The sequence below is a fragment of the Adiantum capillus-veneris genome, chromosome 30 (genome assembly GCF_014529385.1).
Source record: "Adiantum capillus-veneris isolate H3 chromosome 30, ASM1452938v2, whole genome shotgun sequence".
NCBI classification, from domain to species: domain Eukaryota; kingdom Viridiplantae; phylum Streptophyta; class Polypodiopsida; order Polypodiales; family Pteridaceae; genus Adiantum; species Adiantum capillus-veneris.
In genome coordinates, this window is record NC_140960.1 from 89491587 (window position 1) to 89515928 (window position 24342).

The 24342-nt window shown below is 44.2% G+C and overlaps 1 protein-coding gene across 1 annotated transcript in view; it reads left to right on the forward strand.

The window, feature by feature from the left end:
* Window positions 1–24342, forward strand: part of LOC147418375 (Thioredoxin superfamily protein) — a 49312-nt gene that overhangs the window by 24089 nt on the left and 881 nt on the right. The gene's annotated exons all lie outside the window — the stretch shown is intronic.

Here is a 24342-nt window from a genome sequence, read left to right on the forward strand (position 1 = left end):
GTCTCTCTCCTCTCACTCCATAGGTGTGTTTCCTGTCTCGGCCAGGTGGTTGTGTAAGGCGAGTGGTGCCCCATAGTGTGTGTGTGTATCTTTCCAAGAGTGTGTGTCGGGTCGTTATAGAGGCGCTGTGTGTGTTTTCATCCCGCTCTCATTCTTTTGGCACCCCCGCGGAGGATCTTCTTCGAGTACCTTCTGCTTCGAGCGTCAAGCTTCAAGATTCGAGATTACAGGTTGCAGGTTGCAGATAACAGGTTACAAGTACATGTTACAGGGATAGATACAGGTGATTCACACAGGTACAGGTAGCTGGAGTACAGTGATATACTAGCAGTGATGTCACTTGCAGTTGTTGTGGGTATGCATGACTTGGCGCCTATTTGAGCGCATTGTCTGCTGGATTGTACTTTACTTGTGGAAACTGCCATTGTACGCATTTGTGGAGCCATACTTGGTTGTATTTGGCAGTCCCAGCCATTTTTGAGACTTGGTCTGGAAGATAGTCATTTCTGAGACTTGACTATACGCGATTTGCATTAGCCTTCGTGTGAGGGTCGATAGCGTGAGGTTTTTATTGAGCTGGGGGATTCTCAAATGTAGAGATCCTTTCGGTGATACAGGTAGCTGGAGCATCCTTTTTGTGACCTCGCCATAGGCTATGTACTAGTGAGCCCTACTTGATGCTCGGGTTCTATTGTTGACAGTTTATGCATACATATACAGTCTTTATTTTGGGTTCCTACTGCTCTATTTCTGGGGAAACTCTGCCAAAATTTTTCCAAGTTATGATGGTTGGTTTTTTGGTCTTTTGAGCCATTTATGTTGTTATGCTGCTGAAATTTTGGCAAAATCAGAGGATAAGTCAGGTGTGCCTTCTTGGGAGCTGCATGGTTGGCTTTAATGGATGATCAAAATGGCCCTCAATTCACTCTATTTCATTTAACTCAGAGAATCCAGATAAATGTTCATGTGTCCACGAAGATTTTTTTCCAGCAGCGTATAGTCTTTATGTTCGGGCCAAGAAGATTAAGGGAGATACTAGAATGTCCTTTGCCTGTTGTAATTCCGATGATCAACTATGAAAACTCATTTGATGTGCATGTGTTTGTCCTTATCTGAAGTTGAGCTCTATTGAAGTTTCTGGGAATTGAGTTAGTCAAAAGTTTTGGGTTCTTGCACGTGTGTTTGAAGGGGTTCTCAAAGCATTGTAGCTTGGGTAGCCATGGCTTTCTCTTATCCGGAATTTCATGGAAGAAGTGGTGAAGATGCGGAAGACTTTCTGGAGCAAGTCGAGGTGGCATGCATAAGCAACAATATGTGTGATGAGGAGAAGATTTTGAGGCTATTTGGATTGCTTTTGAAAGATGAGGCCCGTGTTTGGTTCATGGATTTGAAAGCTAAAGAAGCAGTGGCTTCTTCTTATGGTTTGAGTCTTGACAAGTTTATAGAAGCTTTTTTAGAGCGTTTCCAGGTTTTTGAAGATGCAAATGCAGTATGGAATGAGCTCAATGCTCTTAAGCAAGGTTCTTGTCAAGGTGTTGATGCCTATGTACAAGGTTTTACAGATTTATGGACTCGTTGGTGTGTTGCTCTTAAGGTTGAGACCCCCCCTTGTTCATTGAAGAAAAGTTCTTTTGTTGATGGTTTGTCACCTTGGTTGCGGTTCGAGGTTGAGTTGAAGAGGCCCGAGTCTTTTGAAGATGCGGTATGCATTGCAAAGCACAAGGAATGGAAGTTTAAGCGTCTTTAGGAACATGGTATCAGTACAGGTATGCATGTGCAAGATGGATTTGACATGGAAGATGAAGTTAAGCCTAAGCAGGTGAAAAGTAGCCTATCCTATGATGTTTCTCGTTTCTTCCCAAGGTCTATTGTGAAGCGTAAAGAGGTCTTGCAGGTTGACAGGTTTATGGAAGAGCCTAAAGAGGTGAGTAATGCTTTGGATACATGATTGAAAAGTCTTGAAGAGGATGCATTGGCTACTTGTGTACCTTGTGATTTTTTGTGTGAGTGTGAGTTTGAGGTCATTGATGATGAGCACATATCTTTGGATACTAGTTCCTTGGAACTTAGGGAAGAGGGCAAGGTTGAGAGCCATTTTGTGGATTTGTTGGATGTGGAGCCTGTTTTGAAGCCATATTTTGATGTATGTGCAGTGATTGAACCGATTTGTGAGCATGATTGTGGTTTAGAGCAGGGATCTGTATTCTTGGAGACTGATGAACCCATGCTAGAAGCTATGGATCGTGGTGCTAGCCATGATTATGATGTGGATAAAGTTATGTGTGATGATGAGTATGCTTATGATGATGAGAAGGGGTTTGGCATATATGAGTCCAATCTCAGCTATGTGGATGCCTATGCTAGGGATATGTGTGCTGCGGGGATACTTTTCTGCTTTGGATATCAACAACTTTACCTTCACACAATGCTTTTAGCTACTTGGGTGCATGATTTGCAGGTTGTTGCTATGGCTGGTGAAGCCAAGATGCCAGGTGATGAGTCACTTGAGTTGTCTCTATCGGTTGGGTTGAATGTGGCATGCAATATTTATGCTTTTGGAACTCCAAACAGGGCGGAGGTGTTAGTTGGATATGCCTATGGTGCATTTTGGTTGATTGTTGACAAATGTAGGTGTGGTGTTATGATGCTTCTTGTGAATGAGGCGATATGCCTTTGGCTTTTTGATCCAGGTGGAATGAGCATCTACTAGTGCTGCTGCTGAGCATGAATGCTCTAGCAGGCTAGGGGGTGGGCAAATTATGTCAGGAGTTTTTTGGAGCAAGGGATTGCGCATATGTACATACACATGCATGGTGCATCGAATAAAGGATTGCCCATTTTCTTTAGCCAGGTGGTTATGTGGGGCCCACATGTGTACAGGTAGGACAGCATGTACATAGTGCATCGATTTTCACTATTACCAGTACCAGTGTGTTTTTTCTACAATAATGAGGAGTTGGTAGCGCTTAAAACTTCTCGAGGAAGCTATCTGCGGGCCGACGACATGAGGTAAGCAGGTGCGTCAGATGGCATCTAGTGGTGTCAGGAGGCCGAACGGGGTCAATACTTGCACGTGGATGAGTACGGACACAACGTGGGTGTTTCCTTGTGATAATTATGCAGAAAGGTCATCATGAGGATCACTTTTTGGGGCCACTTCACGTGGTGGCGAGATGCATTATTGAAAAGAAATGAGTGCCAGGTGTGCGGATGATGCAAAAAGGTGACAACTATGCACTGCGAGGTCAGTTTTTGGCCTGTTCGAGGTCATCTAAAAGGCCAAGGGTGCTCAAGTAATAAATCTAAGTGTGGGAACTGAAAAAACTGAGAGAAGACCAGAAAAAACGTGGAGAAGAGAGGAGAAACAGCCGCAGGTGTGTTTTTGGGGTTTTTGGAGCCTGTTTTGGCCGTAAACTGCTCATCCGAGGTCGGATTTGAGCACTTTGACATTGTAGACTGGGGTTTTGGGCCGTTCCGGACGCGATGGCGCTGCCCATTTTGCCAAATTCCTCCCTCTTTTTCTGCTGTTTTTGCTGTGTAAGTTTCTCCTATGAGCGAAGTTTCCGCTCCAATTTGTGATTGTATCTAGTATCTTGCACCCATATTGTGTGAGCTGTTTGCCCCATTGGTGTTGGCCCAAGATCATTTGTATCTAAACATCAGAAATTCTCCTCTTTTGAGCTGAATTTTTGGGTGTGTGTGTGTGTATGTGTGTGTCTCTGTGTGGAGTGGGCAAGTGGATAGTCTCTCTCCTCTCACTCCATAGGTGTGTTTCCTGTCTCAGCCAGGTGGTTGTGTAAGCCGAGTGGTGCCCCATAGTGTGTGTGTATCTTTCCAAGAGTGTGTGTCGGGTCGTTATAGAGGCGCTGTGTGTGTTTTCATCCCGCTCACATCGTCATCGTTCCACTTGCAGACTGACGGGCAATTTGAGATTTCCAGTTCAATGATTTTAGATTTATTGAAGTCTTGTATCTCGGATCAGAAGACTCAATGGAAAAAGAACTTACCTTTGGTGGAATTTGCCTACAATAACACGATACACTCTTCGACGGGGAAGACGCCATGTGAGATTGTTGAAAGTGCTGCGAAGGTTCCATCCTTCCTGAGCACGAAGATTAGATATTTGAAGCGGATGAATATAGATTTGGATACGGCTTTTGCCAAGGTTCGCGAGACTTTGCAGGAGTCTCAAGAACGACAGAAAAAGGCAGCGGTTCGCTATCGTCGCGACTTGAAATTGAAGGAGGATGATTGGGTGCTCTTACGTTTTGAGAAGGCACGCCTACGAAAGAAAAAGGGAAAGGAGAGGCATTTTACAAAGCTTAGTATGCGATACTATGGACCTTTCCAGATCACTGACAAGATAAATGATGTCTCCTTCCGATTGAAACTGCCAGATACTTGGAGGATTCACAATGCATTGCATGTGAGTCTCTTGAAACCTGTTAAGGGTGATGTGCTTGATGATGAGGAGCCCGATGAGCAACCCGAAGTGGAAGAAAACGAGGAGATCCTTGTTCATGAACAGATTTTGACACATAACGATACAAAGAAAGGTAAAGTCCGAAGGCGGTTCTTGGTTAAGTTCAAGAACTTTCCTGCATTTGATGCGAAGTGGATGGAGGAGGAGCACCTAGCAGATACTCCTCGGATTGTGAAACTTTACCTCGATGTTTTGGTTTAGCATAGTCTACTCCAAACGGAACCGAGAATTCATCTTGGCCGGAGATCTGGTGCAGTGGGATGCACAAGAGGGGAGTCACTCCGCTCCTTTGTCAACAGATGCCTCGATTTTGATACTAAAGTCACTGATGTCTCTTTGAGCTTCAGGGATACTGAGAGCTGACAGTATTCTGCTGGATGACTTTATAAAATGGAATTCCTGATAATGATACTGATTTGTTCTTGACTTCTTGTGAGTGCAGGAACTGATAGCCGAAATGACTGCAGCATTTTGGTCTGATTGATCTCGAATAGACATGGTTGCAATAGGGGTTAGTCAATCGGACATCGATGAGGTCCCGATTGGACCTAGATGTGATTGCTAGCTACATTGCTGATAAATCATGGTCTTAAGATCGGAATGAATGTTGAATGTCATGTGATGTCTTGTGATGTCGTGTGATGTGACTGTCAATTTTGTACATGTGCTAGATGTGTATTCCTAGTATGTAGGTACTAACAGTCAGTGTCTGCTAAGACGGTTTATGGCTTTTGTTGGTTTTGTAGGGGTAATCGCGGTCGATTACAATGCTTTTAAGAGGGGGGTATGTCACAAAGTGATGACGTAGCTATGGACAGCAGAAACCCTAATTTCTACCAGAAACCCTAAAATTCCTGCGAACCCTAATTTTTGTCAAAAACCCTTATTTCGGGAAATCGCGGAGGCTATATATATAATATATATATATATATATAGAAAATGATGAGCGACGCAAATTTTGCTTTTTCTTTACAATATGAGAAAGAGAGAGAGAATGCTATTGCTTTCAAGTTTTGACTCTCTGTGAGAGAGAGAGAGCAATTGCTTTTGATTTGAAGCTTTTGGGGCTCTGCTTTTGGGCATTCCTTGTAACCTTTAAATTAGTGGTGAGGGCCTCACTTCTCGGGGCATCTGGACGCAGAGTCTGAGAGTGAAACCCTAGCCACTCTCTTGTACTTTGATCTGATTAATATAAAAAGAAATACCGAAAGGGGCGCCAGTCTTTGGGGCCAATATCTCTAGGCACGGAACTCCGCTGGGTCAGTGCAAATCTATTGTGATCTGTGAATTGTTTTGAAGTGGTTATTTGGTGCTGTCGCGGTTGATTCTTGACTTGGAGTGTCCAAGTCTGTTACATCTTCTCCGAGGATGAGACAAAACATAGAGAACATCTTCTACAGGTCTTTCAAGCATTGCAGGATCACAAGTTGGTGATCAATGCAAAGAAGAGTGAATTTTTCTTACTAGAGATACACTTTTGGGACACATCATCTCAGTAGCTGGAGTGCAAATGGACCCGACCAAGATTGAGACTATTCATGATTGGCCCGATTTGAAGAATATCCATGAAGTTAGAAGCTTCTTGGGCTTATGTTCTTACTACCGACGGTTCATTAGAAAGTTTGCAGAGGTTGCTTCCCCTTTGCATATTTTGACACAAAAAGGAGTCCCTTTCTCGTGGGGACCCACAGAGGTGACTGCCTTCCAGACATTGAAAGAGAAATTGACTACAGGACCAGTTTTGACTTTGCCGGATTTGCTTAAGTCATTCGAAGTATATTGTGATGCTTGTGGTCGTAGTTTGGGTGCGGTCTTAATGCAAGAAGGCCATGTCATTGCCTACGAGAGCCGATTGTTTTCAAGGCCGGAATTGACAGCACAGATATATGAGAAAGAGCTTTTGGCGGTTATCTATGCTCTTACTCAGTGGCGACATTACCTACTCGGAGCCGATTTTATGGTCTTCACAGATCACCAGAGTTTACGCTACTTCTTGTCACAGAAGCAGCTATTGGAAAAGCAGATGCGGTGGGCGAACATCCTGTCATAGTTTCACTTCTAGATTGTCCATGTGCAGGGACAAAAGAACTTGGTGGCAGATGCTTTGTCACGGAAGCCGTTGGTCTTGGCTATTTCCGCGATACATCATAGAAGCTTCGAGGATATGGTCGATCAGTACGCCACAGATCCAGATTTTGCAGATGTATTCGGTCGAATACAAAATGGAGAGGTAGTAGCGGGATATTCCATTCGGGATGGCTACTTGATGAAGAAAACGATGTTGTGCGTTACACAACCGTTGAGGGAAAAGGTTCTAACCGAATGCCAGTGTCCACCATTTACGGATCACCGTGGCATTGATACCACCTTGAAAGGTGTGGAGCGATACTTCTTTTGGCCTAGACTCAAGAAGGATGTGGACGATTTTGTACGCAGTTGCTTGGTATGTGAGAAGGTCAAGTTTGACAGGCATAAAGCACAGGGTTTGTTACAGTCATTACCGATTCCCACACGCTGTGGGAAAGCATTGCAATGGATTTCATTTTTGATCTCCCGAAGACACAGAGTGGGCACGATGGTATTTGGACTGTTATTGACAGATTTAGCAAGCAAGCTCATTTCATTCAAGTGAAGAAAACAGTCAAGCCGGATCACTTAGCGAGACTCTTCATTGCCTAGATATTTAGATTACATGGCATGCCTGAGACAATTGTCTTTGACAGAGATCCCCGATTTACGAGTTTGTTTTGGAAGGCTATTTGGGAGAACATTGGCACACGGTTGTAGTTCTCGTCATCTTTCCACCTGCAGATAGATGGGCAATTTGAGATTGCAAATTCAGTCGTACTGGATTTGTTGAAGTCTTACATTTCGGATTAAAAGACTCAATGGGAAAGGTTTTTACCATTGGTGGAATTTGCCTACAATAACACGGTTCACTCTTCGATGGGGAAGGCGCCATTTGAGATTATTGAATGTGCTGGGAAGGTTCCACCCTTCGTAAGCATGAAAGATAAGATTTTTGAAGCCGACCAATACACGAGAAACTTGGACATTGCTTTTGCCAAGGTCCGGGAGGCTTTAGAGAAACCTCAGGAAAGACACAAAAATGCAGCAGAGTGACACCGTTGCGACTTGAAATTAAAGGAGAACGATTGGGTGCTCTTACGTTTTGAGAAGGCACGCCTGAGAAAGAAAAAGGAAAAGGAGCGGCTTTTTCCAAAGCTTAGCATGAGATACTATGGACCTTTCCAGATACAAGAAAAGATAAATGATGTCTTCTTTAGACTCAAGCTGCTCGATACTTGGAGAATTCACAATGCTTTTCATGTGAGTCTCTTGAAGTCTTTTAAAGGCAATGTGCCCGATGATGGGGAGCCAGATAAGCAACCCCGAAGTGAAGGAAAGGGAGGAGATACTCGTTCCAGAACAGATACTGACACATAAAGATAGAAAGATTAAAGGTAAAGCGATAAGGCGGTTCTTGGTTAAATTCAAGAACTATCCCGCATTGGATGCGAAGTGGATGGAGGAGGAGGACCTAGGAGATGATACTCAGATTGTGAATCTTTACCTTGAAGCATTCGGTTTAGCATAGTCCGATAGAACCCCGATTTCAACATGAGCGAATCTAGTGCAACGGGTTTGCACAAGAGGGGAGTCACTCCTCTCGTTTGTCGACAGATTGCCCCGATATTTTGATTTGATATAAAGTCACTGATGTCCCTTTGGGTTTCATGGATACTGCTGAGCGGACAGTATTCTGTTGTATGACTTTATGAACTGGAATTCTCGATAATGAAAATGATACTGGCAGTACGGACCCGCAACGTGCACTGACATGCTGACGTGGCATACTGTACGGACTTCCGAATTTTTTGGTGCGTTTTACGTTGACAGGCTGACATGGCAGCGTACGGATCTCCGCAAATTACAGAGGCTGCTTTTTAAGCACTGGCTAGTTTTTGGACAGTTTTGGGAAGCTTTTGGACTCATTGCTTTATTTTTAAAAGCTTTAAGCTTACTTCTTTTGGGCTCTACTTTTGGACATCCCTTATAACCTATTAATTACTGGGCAGGGCCTCACTTCTCAGAGCATCTGGACGCAGAGTCTGAGAGTGAGAACCCTCCCACTCTCTTGTACTTTGAACATAGATTAATACAAAACGAAATACCGAAAGGGGCGCCAGTCTTTGGGGCCAATATCTCTAGGCATGGAACCACGCCAGGCCGTGTCGAATCAAGTGTGAATTTTGAACTGTTTTGAAGTGAATCTCTGTTGTGTCGCGGTAGAATCTTGACTTGGAGTGTCCAAGTTTGTTACAGAAACCGGCCAATGTGGCCGGTCAATATTATAAAAGGGAGGGCAGGGCTTCATTTGTAGTTATCGACCCCCACTGATAGAGTGCCGGTGGTTAGCCCGTGAGGGTAGGAGTAGGCGAGGTCACCTCGAGGAGGTGAGGCTGGGTGGTATGGGACGCTCGGTTTTACAGGTGCACGCCTACGTCCTCGGACGCTGGCCCCAGCATGGGGGAGCTGTCGGATGGTGGCTATGGTTGGGTGGTTCGTCCGACGCGTATTTGTAGGCAGTCCGTGTAGCCGAGAGATCCATGATGGGAATGGGATCATGCTAGCTAGGGTGGATGAAAGAGAAACATCGTGCACACAGGTGAGTGTGTGTGTGGCTAGATTATCATCAAGCGAATTAGGTTCCAAGATCAATTAACTTGGACTCATAAAGACGATCTTGAGTATTTGTGAAGCCATCACAAGCTCACCATAAACAAGGGATATGTAATGCAAAATAGACTTGGTTTATTCATTCATGAAATGAGCTTTAAGTAGCTCTACAGCCTTGCACCACTACATGTGGGATAAATCCACCTTTCCTCTCCTTGACTCATACTCTTGTACTCTAGGACAAAGCTCACAATTACAATCCTCCCCTTGAGGTTTGGACTAGAAAGAATCTGAAGAAACTGGCAACTCCGGCACACTCCAATCCAAGAGCAAAAAAGAACATCTCCAATCCAAGAAACCATCCCCAATCCAAGAGACAAACTATCTCTAATCCAAGAGACACTCAACACCTCCCCTCAAACAGATGTATAAAAGTGAGACCAAGCTAGTCCAAGCTATCTCCAAACAAATACAACTGAAAGGGAAAGGCAAAACAGAAAAGCTAGAGAATGTCGTCATAGACTAGAAGGCTATTGCCGCCTTCTTCCATATCTTCATCTTTGTCTTCTTCTGCCAAATACACTTTGGGCCTTGGATTTCTGTTGGTGCTGCCTCTGTCCCTTTTGAAACACTTGGAAGGGAGGTGACCCTTCTTCCCGCAAATGCTGCAAGTCTTCGATGCTAGATAGTCCTTTGCTATGTGCCCTTCTTTGCCACACTTGAAACAAGTCTTGTTAGTGTAAGGTGCAGCGTAGGTGAATGTTGAACTTTGCTCAAGATGAGTGCTCCGAATTGTGCTCAAGGGTTCCTTTTACTCATGGAAAGGAGAGCCTTCCGTTCCTTTAGTGACAGAGTGCAAGTGATCACAAACAAAGTGGATAAACATTAAGAATGAAGGTGCTGAGACTGAGAGATAGAGAGAGAAGAATACGACACCAGAATGTTGTCAAACCCTCCTTGAAAGGCCCCACTCTCTATGGCGAGAGCGGTCTACTATTGATTGCACAAATCTCTACAATGCCTTGGACTTGCCGACGATGTCGACGACGACGAGACGGGCTGAAATCTGAAAACGCTAATGGCTGAAATCTACAAATCTTTATCTGCTGAATTCTGACTCTATGTCAGTGACGACGATGCGCTGAAAATGCAGATGCTGAAATCTGCGTATTCCGGGCTGAAACTGCAAATGCTCGTTGATCTGACCGTGCGGCGAGGATCTGCTGCGAGAAGGTGAAATCTGCGAGGTTTGGGACTTCTACTGTGGTGTCTTACTACTGAAAACTGAAAACGCTGGTGCGTGCGTGAATGGACACTGTGCGTGCAAGTGTATGAGATTGAGAGAGAGAGAGAAGAGAGATACGACACCAGAGACATTGTAAAACCCTCCTCCGAAGGCCCCACTCTCGTCGGCGAGAGTGGTCTACTATTGATTGCACAAAGTGGTACAATGATGATGCATGGAAACTGATGCAACTCGAGGCTATGTCGGTGACGACGACGGGGATGGCGACAATGATCTAAGGGCTGAAATCTGCAACCTTCTAACTGCTGAAAATCTGCTGAACTCGGGGCTGTTTTGGGTGACTGAAAACGCAGGTTTGGCTGCGTTTTTAGGGCTGAAACTCCTTGATAAAAACGCTGGTGTATGCAGGGATTTAGGGCTGAAAACACTGCTTGGTCTGCTGCGAATGAAGGCTGAAAACGCTGGGTAATACAGCTCCTGCTGATGGCCAAAACGCTGGTTGCTCTGCTGCGAATGAAGGCTGAAAACGCTGGTAGCTGCAGATGCTGGTCTTTAAAAATGCTAAATGGTTGGTTGAATCTGCTGGCGATGAAGACTGATGCAAAAACGCCAATGCTGATGCAAAACGCTGGGATGGCTTGGGTCTGCTGCTGGCGATCTTGGTTGGAAAGGCTAGGCTTGATGGGGTGCTTGAGGGGTTCTTGCTGAGAGAGGGGAGTACCTGCTGCCAAAGGCCTGTTGTGCTCCTTGCTCATGTGCCCAAGAGTGCTAGCTTTGGTTTGCTTATATATTTTCTTACCCAAATTGCCCTACCTACTTTTGTTGGGAAGTCACTTAGATTAATAAGTGAAAAATGTCAAAAATAGGGAAAATAGGCTAAAATCAGTGGAAAATTTCTCTGACTGATTCTGATGGATTCTAATGGGAATGCTTATGATTATGCTGTGTGCAACCAGAGGATATGCATCTATGCTAAGTGACTGGGCATGCACGGTCTACGAATAGACTCACAAAAAGTGCCAGATCACTTCTAATCTAGACTGACTGGAGTGATTGAACCCTGATCATGCTGTAGCTTGTTCACGGACACATAGGGTTGGATGTGTCACGTGACATCCCCTCCTTTTCAAAGTGAGGTACTGGTACCGAACTATATGGTGTCGAGGGAGATCGCCAATAGCATCGGGAATCCTGGAAGGGACTCTTCGCCGGCCCACTCTGATGTGTGGGTCGTGCGGTACTTGAACTTCATAAAGGTCCGCAACGCTTGCTTCTTTGAGCCGCGCCGAAAGCGGCACAAAGTCTTCTGTGGCTCCTTCAATGCTTCAACTTCGTAGAGAGTCATGCTTCCTTCTTCTTTAAGAATCTCCATGGCTGAAAATTCCTGAAACCATTTCCAACACAAAACCATGAACATACCCATTCCATGTAAAGTGAGTGAAAAAAATATTTGTCTTCTCTAAAGACTGTGTATGCAATGTAGATGAACATAGAGACGGAGTGACCACCCGTTTATCAAACACATGCAAACGATGAGATCGAATCTTTCTTTTATGATCTAGAGCAATCAACTGTGGCAAAACACAATGGAAATGCCCACGCTTGGTGCTCATACTTTCATGTGCTCGTTCGTGTCATGCCAAGGAAGAGACATGGAATGTGACTTCCTTACATACATACTTTTCAGCTTTTCATGAAAAATCCGCATACATTCGTGCTCATCCATGAGAGAAACGTGCTCAACATACAATATGTCATGCCTAGGAAAAGGGATCACATAAAGATGCTGACTAAAATACAGGAAACGATCACGAATGAAACATTCGAATAATGCGTGCGTATCAACCATGCGAACACATAATACTTCCTGTGATGGTTCTTTGGACCTAGGCTTGAGAGCCAAGATCGATCCTGCGTGATTGATCGAATCTGCAACGAGGTTAGCTTCGCTAGAAAAAGCATCAACTAACACATCATCCTTGTGAACAATCACATCTTCTTCATGCAAATCTTCATGCTTGTGAGAAATCACATCTTGATCATGCAAATCATCATGCTTGTCTTTATCATCCAAATCATCATGCTGATAATTGTCAATTAAATCATCATGCTGCTCACAATCATGCAAATCCTGTGTGTCATGCTTTGGAGAAAAAGAGATTGAGAGAGTCTCCTTCTCATGAATTCGTTCAATCTTGTCCTGCATATTAGCAATGAGAGATGGAGAATGAACAATGTCCTCTCCATGAATGACAATGGGAGAATCACTTTTGGCATTGAGAGTGAAAGTGTTAGCCTCCCAATCAATGAGAGGGTTAGCATCACGAAACCATCGAATGCCCAAAATGATATCACATCCTGAGAGAGGAGAGACAACAAATCTTCGAGTGAAGGCAGCTTTTTGAATTGCAAACAACACATCAAGGCACTCCTCCGTGATCAGAGCGTCCATGCTGGGAAGAAAGCCAGAGACCTCAATAGGAGATCTTTGACTAACTTCGAGGCGGGCTCTCTTAACAAGAGAGGGACTGATCACATCATGCATACTACCTGGGTCAAATAATATGACAAAAGGCTGCCCTGACGTACGACCATAACATTTAATGAGAGAATCATCAATGGGAGGGTCATGAGAAACTTGGGGCACACTCGTGTTATCATTAATTGCATTGACAGAGGAAGTGGATTCTGTGGATTCTTTAGATTCATTCGATTCAAGCTTAGGACATGTTCTTTTTATGTGACCCTTAATGTGACAATGAAAACAACGACATTCCTTAGAGTAAGTGCTTTGCTCTTCCGACGTGATGTATCCTCCTACAATTCCTTGTGCTACCTTTGCATATGGAGTAAGCTTAGGTTTAGCAATTGTGTTAGCCTTACATTGGAGGAATTCTTTTCTGAGAGACTGTTGGAAGATTGGTTAGAAGAGTTACCATTCTTACCATTCTTACCGTTCTGAGGGTTCTGAGAAGTCTGCGAGGTACTTGTGGACGTCTTGTTCTCTTTAGGCTTTCCCTTGTGCTTCATCTCCTGTGCAAGAGCAATCGGTACCGCCTTGTTGAGATCGATTGGGTCGAAGACTTCTACATCAATTTTGATATAGTCGTCTAACCCAAAAAGGAATGCCTCTTTGCGTTCATCATCCGACTTGCGTAATTGGGTATCTAGCTGCAAAACACGATTAGAAAAAGACATAACTGGCATACCATTTTGCTTGAGAGCACGCCAATCGTCCTTCAATCGTGCAAGGTACTGAGGTGGCATAAACCGCGCCTTGATCTTGTCTTGGAAATCAGCCCAATTGAAGGAAAGGGACGTGAGTTCGTCAGCTTCCTCTAGGTGCGTGGCTAGTTGTGCCTCTTGCTATACGTGGTACCAATTAATGGCATCACCGGCAAGGTACATAGCTGCCGTCAAAACTTTGCTATTTATAGTCTTCTTAGTTGTCGCAAAATAAGCATTAAATTGATGCAACCAAGAATGAATAACTGTAGCATCCATCTTACCAGCATACTTACTGAAAGTCAACTTCTTTGTGACTGGATGGTTGGAATCCGCATCGTGGCTTGCTCCACTTGAGGAACTCCTACGATCTTTGGGTGGTTAGGACTTCGAGGCTAGTACTTGGCGAATCAATTCTTGAGTGCGTAGTTCTCGTTGAGCCTCACGCTTGATCTCCAAGGCCGCGCTTCGTGCTGCCGCTTCCTCCTTTCTTAGTGCTTTTCGTTCTTTTCGTGCGTCGTGCTCGCGTTCTAAAGCAATGCGATTCTCTTCTTGCTTGCGGTCCTTAGCTTCTTGTTGTTCTGCTTTGCTTGCTAATTGTGCCAACGCAACTCTATTCGTTTCTTGTTGTTGTGCCATCATGTCCAACATCTGCTTGACCATGGCCTCCATAGGGTTTGGGACACTTGGTGGTGTAGATGGCGAAGGGGGAGGGTTGAAAAAATCTCCTGGTGAGAAAAATTCTTCGTCGCCTCTCTCATGCTCATCACCTATATGAAAAGTATCCATTCCGCTTCGGGTGACGACCATGCACTATGATCTTTGGTTCTTAAGTTCACGAGGAACTTGGGTACTTGAGGGTCTTGGGTTCTTGGGTTCTTGAGGATCTTGAGGTTCTTGAGGTTTTCTTTCGCTTGCAAACCGTGTTTGAGAAGGATCTTCTCTTCACCCGAGTTCTACTCCTTTCTGCGGGCGCACCCCTTCGCGGCCTTGCGCTCACACCAAAGTTGCTTTTTCCCACCTCACGTCGAGTGGCCGGCCGCTAAGTGCACGGTCCGCTCTCAATGAGTGAAAAGAGACACAAGGGGAGGCTGGACAAGCCCTTCTTTCTTGGGATTCTTGCCACTCTTCAAAAAACACGATTAGGAATCGACACGCCCAAGCGAACTTGGGTTCGTGCGACCGCAACAAGCAAAAAAAAATTCTTGTGATTCTTGTGGTTCTTTCCTTGAGTGATACAAAACTTTGCCAAAGCTCTGATACCAATGTAAGGTGCAGCGGAATGAATGTTTGCGCTTTGCTCAAGATGAGTGCTCCAAACTGTGCTCAAGGTTCCTTTTGTTCTTATGGAAGGTAGAGCCTTCCGTTCTTAATGAGAGAATGCTATGATCACAAACAAAGTGAATGGACACTGTGCGTGCAAGTGTATGAGATTGAGAGAGAGAGAGAAGAGAATACGACACCAGAGACGACGTAAAACCCTCCTTCGAAGGCCCCACTCTCGTCGGCGAGATTGGTCTACTATTGATTTCACAAAGTGGTACAATGATGATGCATGGAAACTGATGCAACTCGAGGCTATGTCGGTGACGACGACGGGGATGGCGACAATGACCTAAGGGCTGAAATCTGCAACCTTCTAACTGCTGAAAATCTGCTGAACTTGGGGCTGTTTTGGGCGACTGAAAACGCAGGTTTGGCTGCGTTTTTAGGGCTGAAACTCCTTGATAAAAACACTGGTGTATGCAGGGATTTAGGGCTGAAAACACTGCTTGGTCTGCTGCGAATGAAGGCTGAAAACGCTGGGTAATACAGCCCCTGCTGATGGCCAAAACGCTGGTTGCTCTGCTGCGAATGAAGGCTGAAAACGCTGGTAGCTGCAAACCAAAAACGCTAGAGATGCTGGTCTTTAAAAACGCTAAATGGCTGGCTGAATCTGTTGGCGATGAAGACTGATGCAAAAACGCCAATGCTGATGCAAAACGCTGGGATGGCTTGGGTCTGCTGCTGGCGATCCTGGTTGGAAACGCTAGGCTTGATGGGGTGCTTGAGGGGTTCTTGCTGAGAGGGGAGTACCTGCTACCAAAGGCTTGTTGTGCTCCTTGCTCATCTGTCCAAGAGTGCTAGCTTTGGTTTGCTTATATATTTTCTTACCCAAATTGCCCTACCTACTTTTGTTGGGAAGTCACTTAGATTAATAAGTGAAAAATGTCAAAAATAGGAAAACTAGGCTAAAATCACTGGAAAATTCCCCTGACTGATTCTGATGGATTCTAATGGGAATGCTTATGATCATGCTATGTGCAACCAGAGGATATGCATCTATGCTAAGTGACTGGGCATGCACGGTCTACGAATATACTCACAAAAAGTGCCAGATCATTTCTAATCTAGACTGACGGGAGTGACTGAATCGTGATCATGCTGTAGCTTGTCCAGGGACACATAGGGTTGGATGTGTCACGTGACAATAGATCTTTCTTTAAGCTCACTTTGCTCTTCTTTTTCTTAGCTCCAAAAGTTTTTTTCTAGTGCTTCCCATGTAGCTGATGAGGTATCACAATCATCAATAAAGTGTACATAATTGTCATGCAGTGATTATGATTCCTAATACCCGCTCGTCCTTGGCTTGATTTTGTGCACTTATAGCTTGTGTCAGTACTCGTGCACTAGCAGTAGATGTTGGATCAGTGAGCGTTGGCTTGACTACTCCCCACAATTGCTTTTTCATTAAGTAGCCTTTCAACTTGGTTTGCCAAGTATAAAAGCCCTCCCCGTTGAATTTCCCAAGCCCCTTCTCTTCCATTGCGCTAATAGAGGGGTCTTAGCTTAGGAGACCCTCCTAGCCAGTGTCTACCTTTGTACACGGGCACAAGTATTCCAGAGTTGTGCTTGGATGCAAATTAAGAGAGAGAGAGAGAGAGAGAGAGAGAGAGAGAGAGAGAGAGAGAGAGAGAGAGAGAGATTTTATTATCGTCCTCGGAGGTCAAATATGACCTATGGGACCAAAGTTACATGTGATGTAGTATGTGTATGGCTGATGAGTGACTCTCGATGCTCCAAAATTGTAGTGATGAGAGTCGCAATGGAGAGCCCACACTTTGGCTGGGAGAGGAAAGTGTGTAGGTCTAAGTTATGGCTGAAAATGTGAGAGAAGCAAGTTCGGATGTGATCAAAAGCTGAGCACTCTAGTAGTGTGTGGTACTCAGACTCTCGAACTTGCAGTGAGCATAATGTGCACAATCGATTTGACTCTTCTCCATTGCCCCAACGCCCTATCTCGCATCGAAGGAAATGGGAGCTAAGCCGAATTGCTGCGATAGTGCGTATCGCGGACAAGGGAATAGGCTCAAGCATGTAAGTGTGAGTACGGTTTCCTCTCTCAGCGAAGAACATGGTTTTGTAGTTGGGGGAAATATAGGTGGTGTAATGTATGAAGCGTGACCCACCGGATTTCTCCCAAGCCGTAATACATTGGCGTTGTAGAAAAGCTTCATTCACTTGAGAGTCAATTGAAGCATCTTGTAGCAAGTGTAATGCATCCCATCTCCCAAACCACTTCTTTATGTCTTGCATCCATCCCGTGCTCAAGATCTTGCTTTTATGCGTCTTTTGAACTTTTTTGCTTGCTTCCCATGCAATTGTAGGAAGTCGATGTGAGGGGTTTTGACGCATCTTTATCATGTACTCCACAACCCTTTCCATGCCCATAACCTCAATTGGAAGAGATCCCGACTCAAGAAGTAGGAGCATATATGGTGTTTGTGTCTTAACTTGGAGAAAGTTTGTAAGAAAACGTTTTTGGACATTCTCAAACTCTTTCCAAGTAGACTTTGAGATGCTCCCGCCCCACACTTCAACTCCATAAAGAAGAACCGGTGTCACCAACGCATCAAAAAGATACTTCTTGAGAACCCAACACTTGATGTTTCCCGCATTACACATGTTCTCAAATGCATAATATGCTCTCTTTCCCGCTTCCAAACGACGCATAGCACATTCATGCCACTTGTGATTGGATGGAACCTCAAGGCCAAGGTACTTAAAGCTCTCAACAACTTCAAGTGTCTCGTTGTTGTACACAATGTATGGCTTCTCCTTATGGTTGGTTTTCACAAGGATAAGCTTTGTTTTGGATTCATTTACAATCAGCCCACTATGCAAGCAAAAGTTCTCAAGGACAACCATAAGCTTTTGTGCATCTTCTAAAGTGTGTGCTAGAAGCACTACATCATCCGCATACAACAAAAGCATGATTACCGCATTGCAAATAGTGACCTCTTCAATGCCTTCTTCTTGCATAAATTCAAGTACCATTTGTTCCAATTGATCGATGCATAGACCAAAGAGAGTTGGTGACAATGGACATCCTTGTTTAACCCCAATAGTGCTTACAAAAATTTCTGAAATTTCTCTTCCCATGCGCAATTGACAAATCACCTTCTCATAGATTCGAGAAACCGCAAGCATAAACTCACTTTGCACTTGGAGTTCTTCCATCCTTCTCCACAAATTGTTACGTGGAATCATATCAAAGGCTTTCTTAAAGTCCACAAAACAACAATACAATCGCTTGCCTTTTAACCGACTTTCCTCCATGAGAACACGAAGAGTGACAAGATGATCAATGGTGCTATGGCATCGACGAAAACCCGCTTGTCCCTTTGCACGCTTGTCATTCTCTTCAGCCCAATCACTCAATTTCATCTCCATTATGCACCCAAACAACTTTGCCATAAGAGACCCAATCATTATAGTCCGGTAGTTACTTACATTCTTTACATCCCCTCCTTTATTCAAAGGCTTAACCCAATAAGTACTCCAATCATAAGGCATACCATGTTGAAGTGCAAGGTTGAACATATCACACATCCACTCATGGGTAAAATCTCCCGTCCATTTGATCATCTCCGGCTTGATACCTTGAAGATCTTCCGCTTTGCGAGTGGCCAACTTTTCAAGCCCACCGCATACATCCTCAATAGTAAAAAAAGACGGCATACATGGGAGTGAACCATAAAATGGCATTTTTTCAGTATTTGCTTGCTCATATAATTGCCTACAATGTGTGTACATATCCACTAGACTCAAGTTACCAAAATTCTCAACCCGCTTGCCTCTCAAGTTTCTCCAAAATCTTCCACATGCATGTGCCTTTTCTTGGACTTGAAATTCTTGTTGCTTTACTTCCCATCTTCTTCTCTTCTTTTGAATCAATGCCTTGTATGTATGCAAATGACTTTGATAGTTGTCTTTGTCCATAGTTGCATCAAGCTTTATCAAGGACTTTCGAGCATCTTGACATTCTTTATCAAACCACCTTTTGCGTGATCTATCTTTGTTGATACCATGGAGATGCTTTATGGCAAAGCATTCTTCTGCACAAGAACAAATAGCTTTCTTGAAAGCTTCCCATTTAGTTTCCAATGGTGCATCACATTGAAGCTTTGTCATCCATAATTTTTGCTCAACCATTTCAATGTACATTGGTGCCCGTTTGAAATCCATACATAGTGATAACTTCTCTTTCCTTTGGCTGAGATTATCATGCTTAGTTGCTTCTCCACATGAAAGGTCAATACATAAGGTGCGATGGTCGGATTCTGGGGTCCATTGACCAAACATAAAACTCTTTATGCGATACATGATGGCTTCAGAGAGTAGCATATAGTCAATCACACTATCCCCATTATGTCTCTTACATGTAAATCCATTGGTTCCACTCCACAAAGATACACCATTGGCAATGAACATACCCGTGCTATTACACATGTGTAAAAGTAACTTTCCATAGTTATCCGGCTCTTTCTCATCCATTGAAGTACGATCATACAAGTGAACTTCCTCCAACTCCCTTGAAATGTATGGCATATCAAATTGTTGAGTATCATGTTGCAATGTTTTTGTGCGAGCATTCATATCCCCAAATACAATAACATCACCTTCACCTTTGAAATAAGCAATGTCCTCTTCCAAATCAGAAAATGGTTGATCTCTATCCATGCAAGCATAAAAGAGAGAATCATGATGAGGAATGTAGCAACCGGCTACAAAAATGGGTGCTCTTTTTGGTGTCATAATTTTCAGCCATACATAACGTTTGTACTTGTCATCTTTCACAATTGATACAAAATCTTCCAATCCTTTCTTAACCATACATGCTAACCCTCCTTGTCCTCTTCGTTGCTTGAGATTCTTTGACCACATCAATGAATGTACATTGTAATCCTCCAAGCCGTTAATCCTTTGTGTATCATGCTCCCAAGTTTCAACAAGAAGTACAACATCGGCTTTGCTTGTTAGTTCATCAATGCCAACCCCCGCATTCCATGGGTATCCATTACAATTCCAAAAGCATATTTTCAATTGTAACTCAGTCTCATAGGTCACGCATCCCTATTTGCTTGAGAGACTTTCCTCCTCCTTGGGCACATTTTCTTCACGAGAGATCTCCTTGTTTTTATTATTCTTTTCCTCATATGCCTTGCGACGCATATTTTGTTGCTTAATAGTGCGATCTTCACATACAAAACATTTTGTATCCCTCAAATAGATCCAACTATTATCAAGGATAATCTTTCGCTTGGTCTCATCCGGCATGGTGCATACAATTGGCCGTTCTCCCGAGCGAGGAGCTCCTTGCTTCCCCACTCTATGTGCTCCATAGACCATAACTCCGGACATGCCAAAGCGGGTTTTGAAGAAATCTTCAATAACAATGGCAAGAGAAGGAGGTGTCTCTAACTTCTCTTCGGGAATTCCACGAATAACAATGTTCTTGGAACGTCGCTCCCGTTCCTTCAACTCCTCCACATCCACATTCTCAACATTCTTTGTTTGAACCATAGCTTGCATGAGTGAGGAATTAGAAACCACATTGCTACCACATACATCAGCCTAAGACTTGTTTGTGCATACATTTTTCATGTCGCATACATCCCGGCTCAAAGTGTCAAATTTCTCCTCTTTCAATACATGATCATGCTCTACTTTGTTCATCCGCTCCTTCAAAGCATTCAAGTCCACAAGAGAGCGTTTACATTCCTTGACTTTCTCTTCAAGTTGCATCAAACGTGTTGTTTGCATCTCAAGTGTCCTCTTGAGATTCTCATTCTCAACCACAAGTATCCTTAGTGTGCCATTCTCCATTGCAAGTGCTCGTAAGTCTTCACCTTGTTTGTTTACGGTCTCTTGCAATGATACCAAGTACGCCATGATCATGGCTTCCGATGTCGTTGGTTGGGTGGTTGTGTTGCTATCTCCACACTTAGGAGATTTTGTATCATTTTCCACAATGGTTGTGGACCTTGTTGAAGAAGAAGAACCCTTGCGAGTGCCGGAAGACATTGTATGTAAAATAGGAGATGAGAATCAATTTTGTTGAACCTGTTCACTTCGGAAATGCTGCTACAGAAACGCCTTCCATAACTCTGAAAATTTCTGTCTTTACATCAATGCGTAGAGGACTTCGTTCTCTTCGATTGAGGCTATAGATCACCCAAATCGGAGTTCGGATGAAGAAGTTATGATCAAAAGAGTGGACTGCTGTCTACTAGGTCAAAAAACGGCTGAGTTTTTTGAGAGAGAGAGAGAGAGAGAGAGAGAGAGAGAGAGAGAGAGAGAGAGAGAGATTATTTTTATTTTTTGTTTCGTCGAAATGAAGCACCTCTTCATTGAAGTGAGGCCCCTCTTCACACCTTTTGATCTCTACTTGGTTTTTCCTTGGACGCTTGATGTGGAGCTTTGGGAAGCCTTGATTTTCTTTGTTTGAAGAATTGAGACTTCGCTTGTCGGCTGTGGGACTGCCTGCTTCTTGCTAGATGCCCTTGGAGCTCGCGGGATTGTGCCCTTGTGGGAAGCCTTGGGGCTAAGGGGAGCAGCGCGGGAAGGGGGGCCAAAAGAATAGGGCACTCCCGTTGGGAGTTCTTGTGCTCCAAGGGCGTGGGAAGGGGCCCCCCGTAGGGGCGGGCCCGAAAACTTCTTAAAAAACAGTTGGGCGAGTGCCGGATGGCAACCACTGGACGATCGGACACAGCGAAGGCAAATAACCGGCGGCGGTGAGTCGTGTGAGGAGCCACTGGGTGGCAACTAGAGGGGCCAGTCAGTCGATCAATGAGCGTCCGGCCGGACCCGAAAGAGGAATAGAGTTTGATTGAGCGCTGCCTTCAAATCTGCCGCCCGCCCGCCCACGTGTGTGCCCAAAAGGCCTTCCCCTCTTGACCAAAAACCTTATTTAGGGTATCTTCTCGTGGGCTTGGAAGGTGGTGACCTACAAAAAAGGGAGTTGAGCATTAAATGCTTCCCACACACACACACTTGAGCAAGACTTTCTTCTGCAACAGCAATCAGTAGGGCTTTTCAACAAATGTTGATTTTAATTGGATGAGTAACCCCTCTTGAGGGACCCGATTTGAACACGAGAGGATTCAATAGAAGGCCCTTGACAATGGCTACGCACACACATAGTCGGATTGAGCTGACTGGTTGAGCATAAACCAAATTTGAGAAGTATGAAAAAGTGGTTTTTGAGCTCAATATAAAATTGGATCAACTCAGTATCAGGCATAGCTAAAGGCAATCAAGAATATGATTTGAGGCTTAAGGTAGAGAGCAATTAGGGGAGCAAAACGTGCAAAATCAATAGTAAATACAATCTAATGAAAAACTAATGCTTCCTAATCAAACTTGCCTAATCCATGGAGGGTAGTGGCCTCTTGGGTCTACCAAGGACGTGCCCACACATGGATAGGTTAGACTAATACACAAATGCATAACGGCAAACCTAGGTAGCACACAGTAGCTCTGATACCACTTGATGGGAGTGGGATCATGCTAGCTAGGTGGATGAAAGAGAAACATCGTGCACACAAGTGAGTGTGTGTGTGGCTAGATTATCACTCAAGCGAATTAGGTTCCAAGATCAATTAACTTGGACTCATAAACACAATCTTGAGTATTTACTAAGCCATCACAAGCTCAACATAAACAAAGGAGATGTAATGCAAAATAGACTTGGGTTATTCATTCATGAAATGAGCTTTAAGTTTAAAGTCCAAATTTCTTAGCTACCTGTGCTACACGAGAGCTTTTCTGACTTTTGTATTTTTTTCCCTTCGCTTTCCTTGATTTGTTTTTCCTTTGTTTGTGCTCTGTTCGTCTGTCTGTGTGGGGTGCCTGTGTTTGTGAACAGGTGAGTTCTTTTTTGGTTGCATGTGTGCGTTCATGTTTGTTGTTGTGCTTGTTATCTCTGCTTGCTATTTTTCTATTGGTTTCCATGTTTGGTGGGTTGGCTCAGGCTTTGGGGTGGTGGCTGAGTTCTGGATGTTCTGGGTGGCATTTTGTGTTTCTTCAGCAACTTCTCCTTCTCAATGCTTGGCTGTGGCAAGTTGTAAGGATGCCTAGCCCTGTTGATTGTTGTCGGGGGTTGTTCTTGAGGATTTTTATCCATGTGTAAGGTCTCCTGTGCTCTTCTTGGTGTGGATGATGGATTCATCTTTATGCCGTCCGTCCCGCTGGTTTGGCCACTGGTTAGTCAGGGAAGCTCGAGAGTCCACAGCTCGCTGTTTTCTCACGTGCTGTATTGTTTGGTGCTAAAGACGTTTCCAAGCAGATTTATGTGGTTTCTGTGCGGATCTTTGGCTCTTGACTTTTTATCTCAGCCCCATCTATGTGTATTTTTTCTCCCTTCACAGCTTTGTTTTCCTTGAAGATCTTGGGTTTTTCTTCACTTTTGGTTTTATGTTGTGATCTGGCTTCCATTGTGTTTTGTAATTGGTGTACTAAACTTAGCTAAGTTATCTTTGGTTCTTAGAAATGGTGGTACCTTCTTAGCACCCTTGGTTACCTCAAATGGCGCCTTCCCCGTTGACGAACGACTCTATTGCCGGAGGCGAACTGCACCAAGGGCAAATACCTTTCCCATTGAATCTTTTGATCGGAAATATAAGACTTCAACAAGTCCAAAACCACTGAATTGGCTATCTCAGACTGCCCGTCTGCCTGTGGGTGGAAGGAGGAGAGAACTGCAACCGCGTGCCAATGTTCTCCTAGATTGCCCTCCAAAACAAACTAGTGAATGGGTGAAACAATGGACTCAGACATACCATGTAATCGGAAAATCTGTGAGACACAGTTTTGCCAAATGATCGGGCTTAACTGTCTTCTTTACCGGAATGAAGTGGGCCTGCTTACTGACTCTGTCGATGAGTGTCGAAATGCCATCATGCCCACTCTGAGTCTTGGGAAGATCAAAATAAAATCCATGACGATGCTTTCTCAGGGACGGGAGGATAAAGGTTGTAGGAGTCCTAGTTCCTTATGCCTGTCAAACTTGACCTTTTGGCATACTAAGCAACTGCGAACAAACTCGTCCACATCCTTTTTGAGCCTTGGCCAGCAGAAGTAGTGCTCAACACACCCTTCAAGGTGGTATTTATGCCGCGGTGGCCCGAAAAAAAAGGTGGACAATGGCACTCTGTTCAAAACCCTTTCCCCCAAAGGTTGTGTAACACACAACATCGTTTTCCGCATCAAGTAGCCGTCCCATATGGAATAGCATGCAACTATCTCCCCACTCTGTAATCGGGTAAAAATGTCTGCAAAATCAAGATCGATGGCGTACTGATCTACCACTTCCTCAAAGCTTCTATGATGAATCGCAGAAAGAGCCAAAACCAGGGGCTTGCGAGATAACGCATCTGCCACTAAA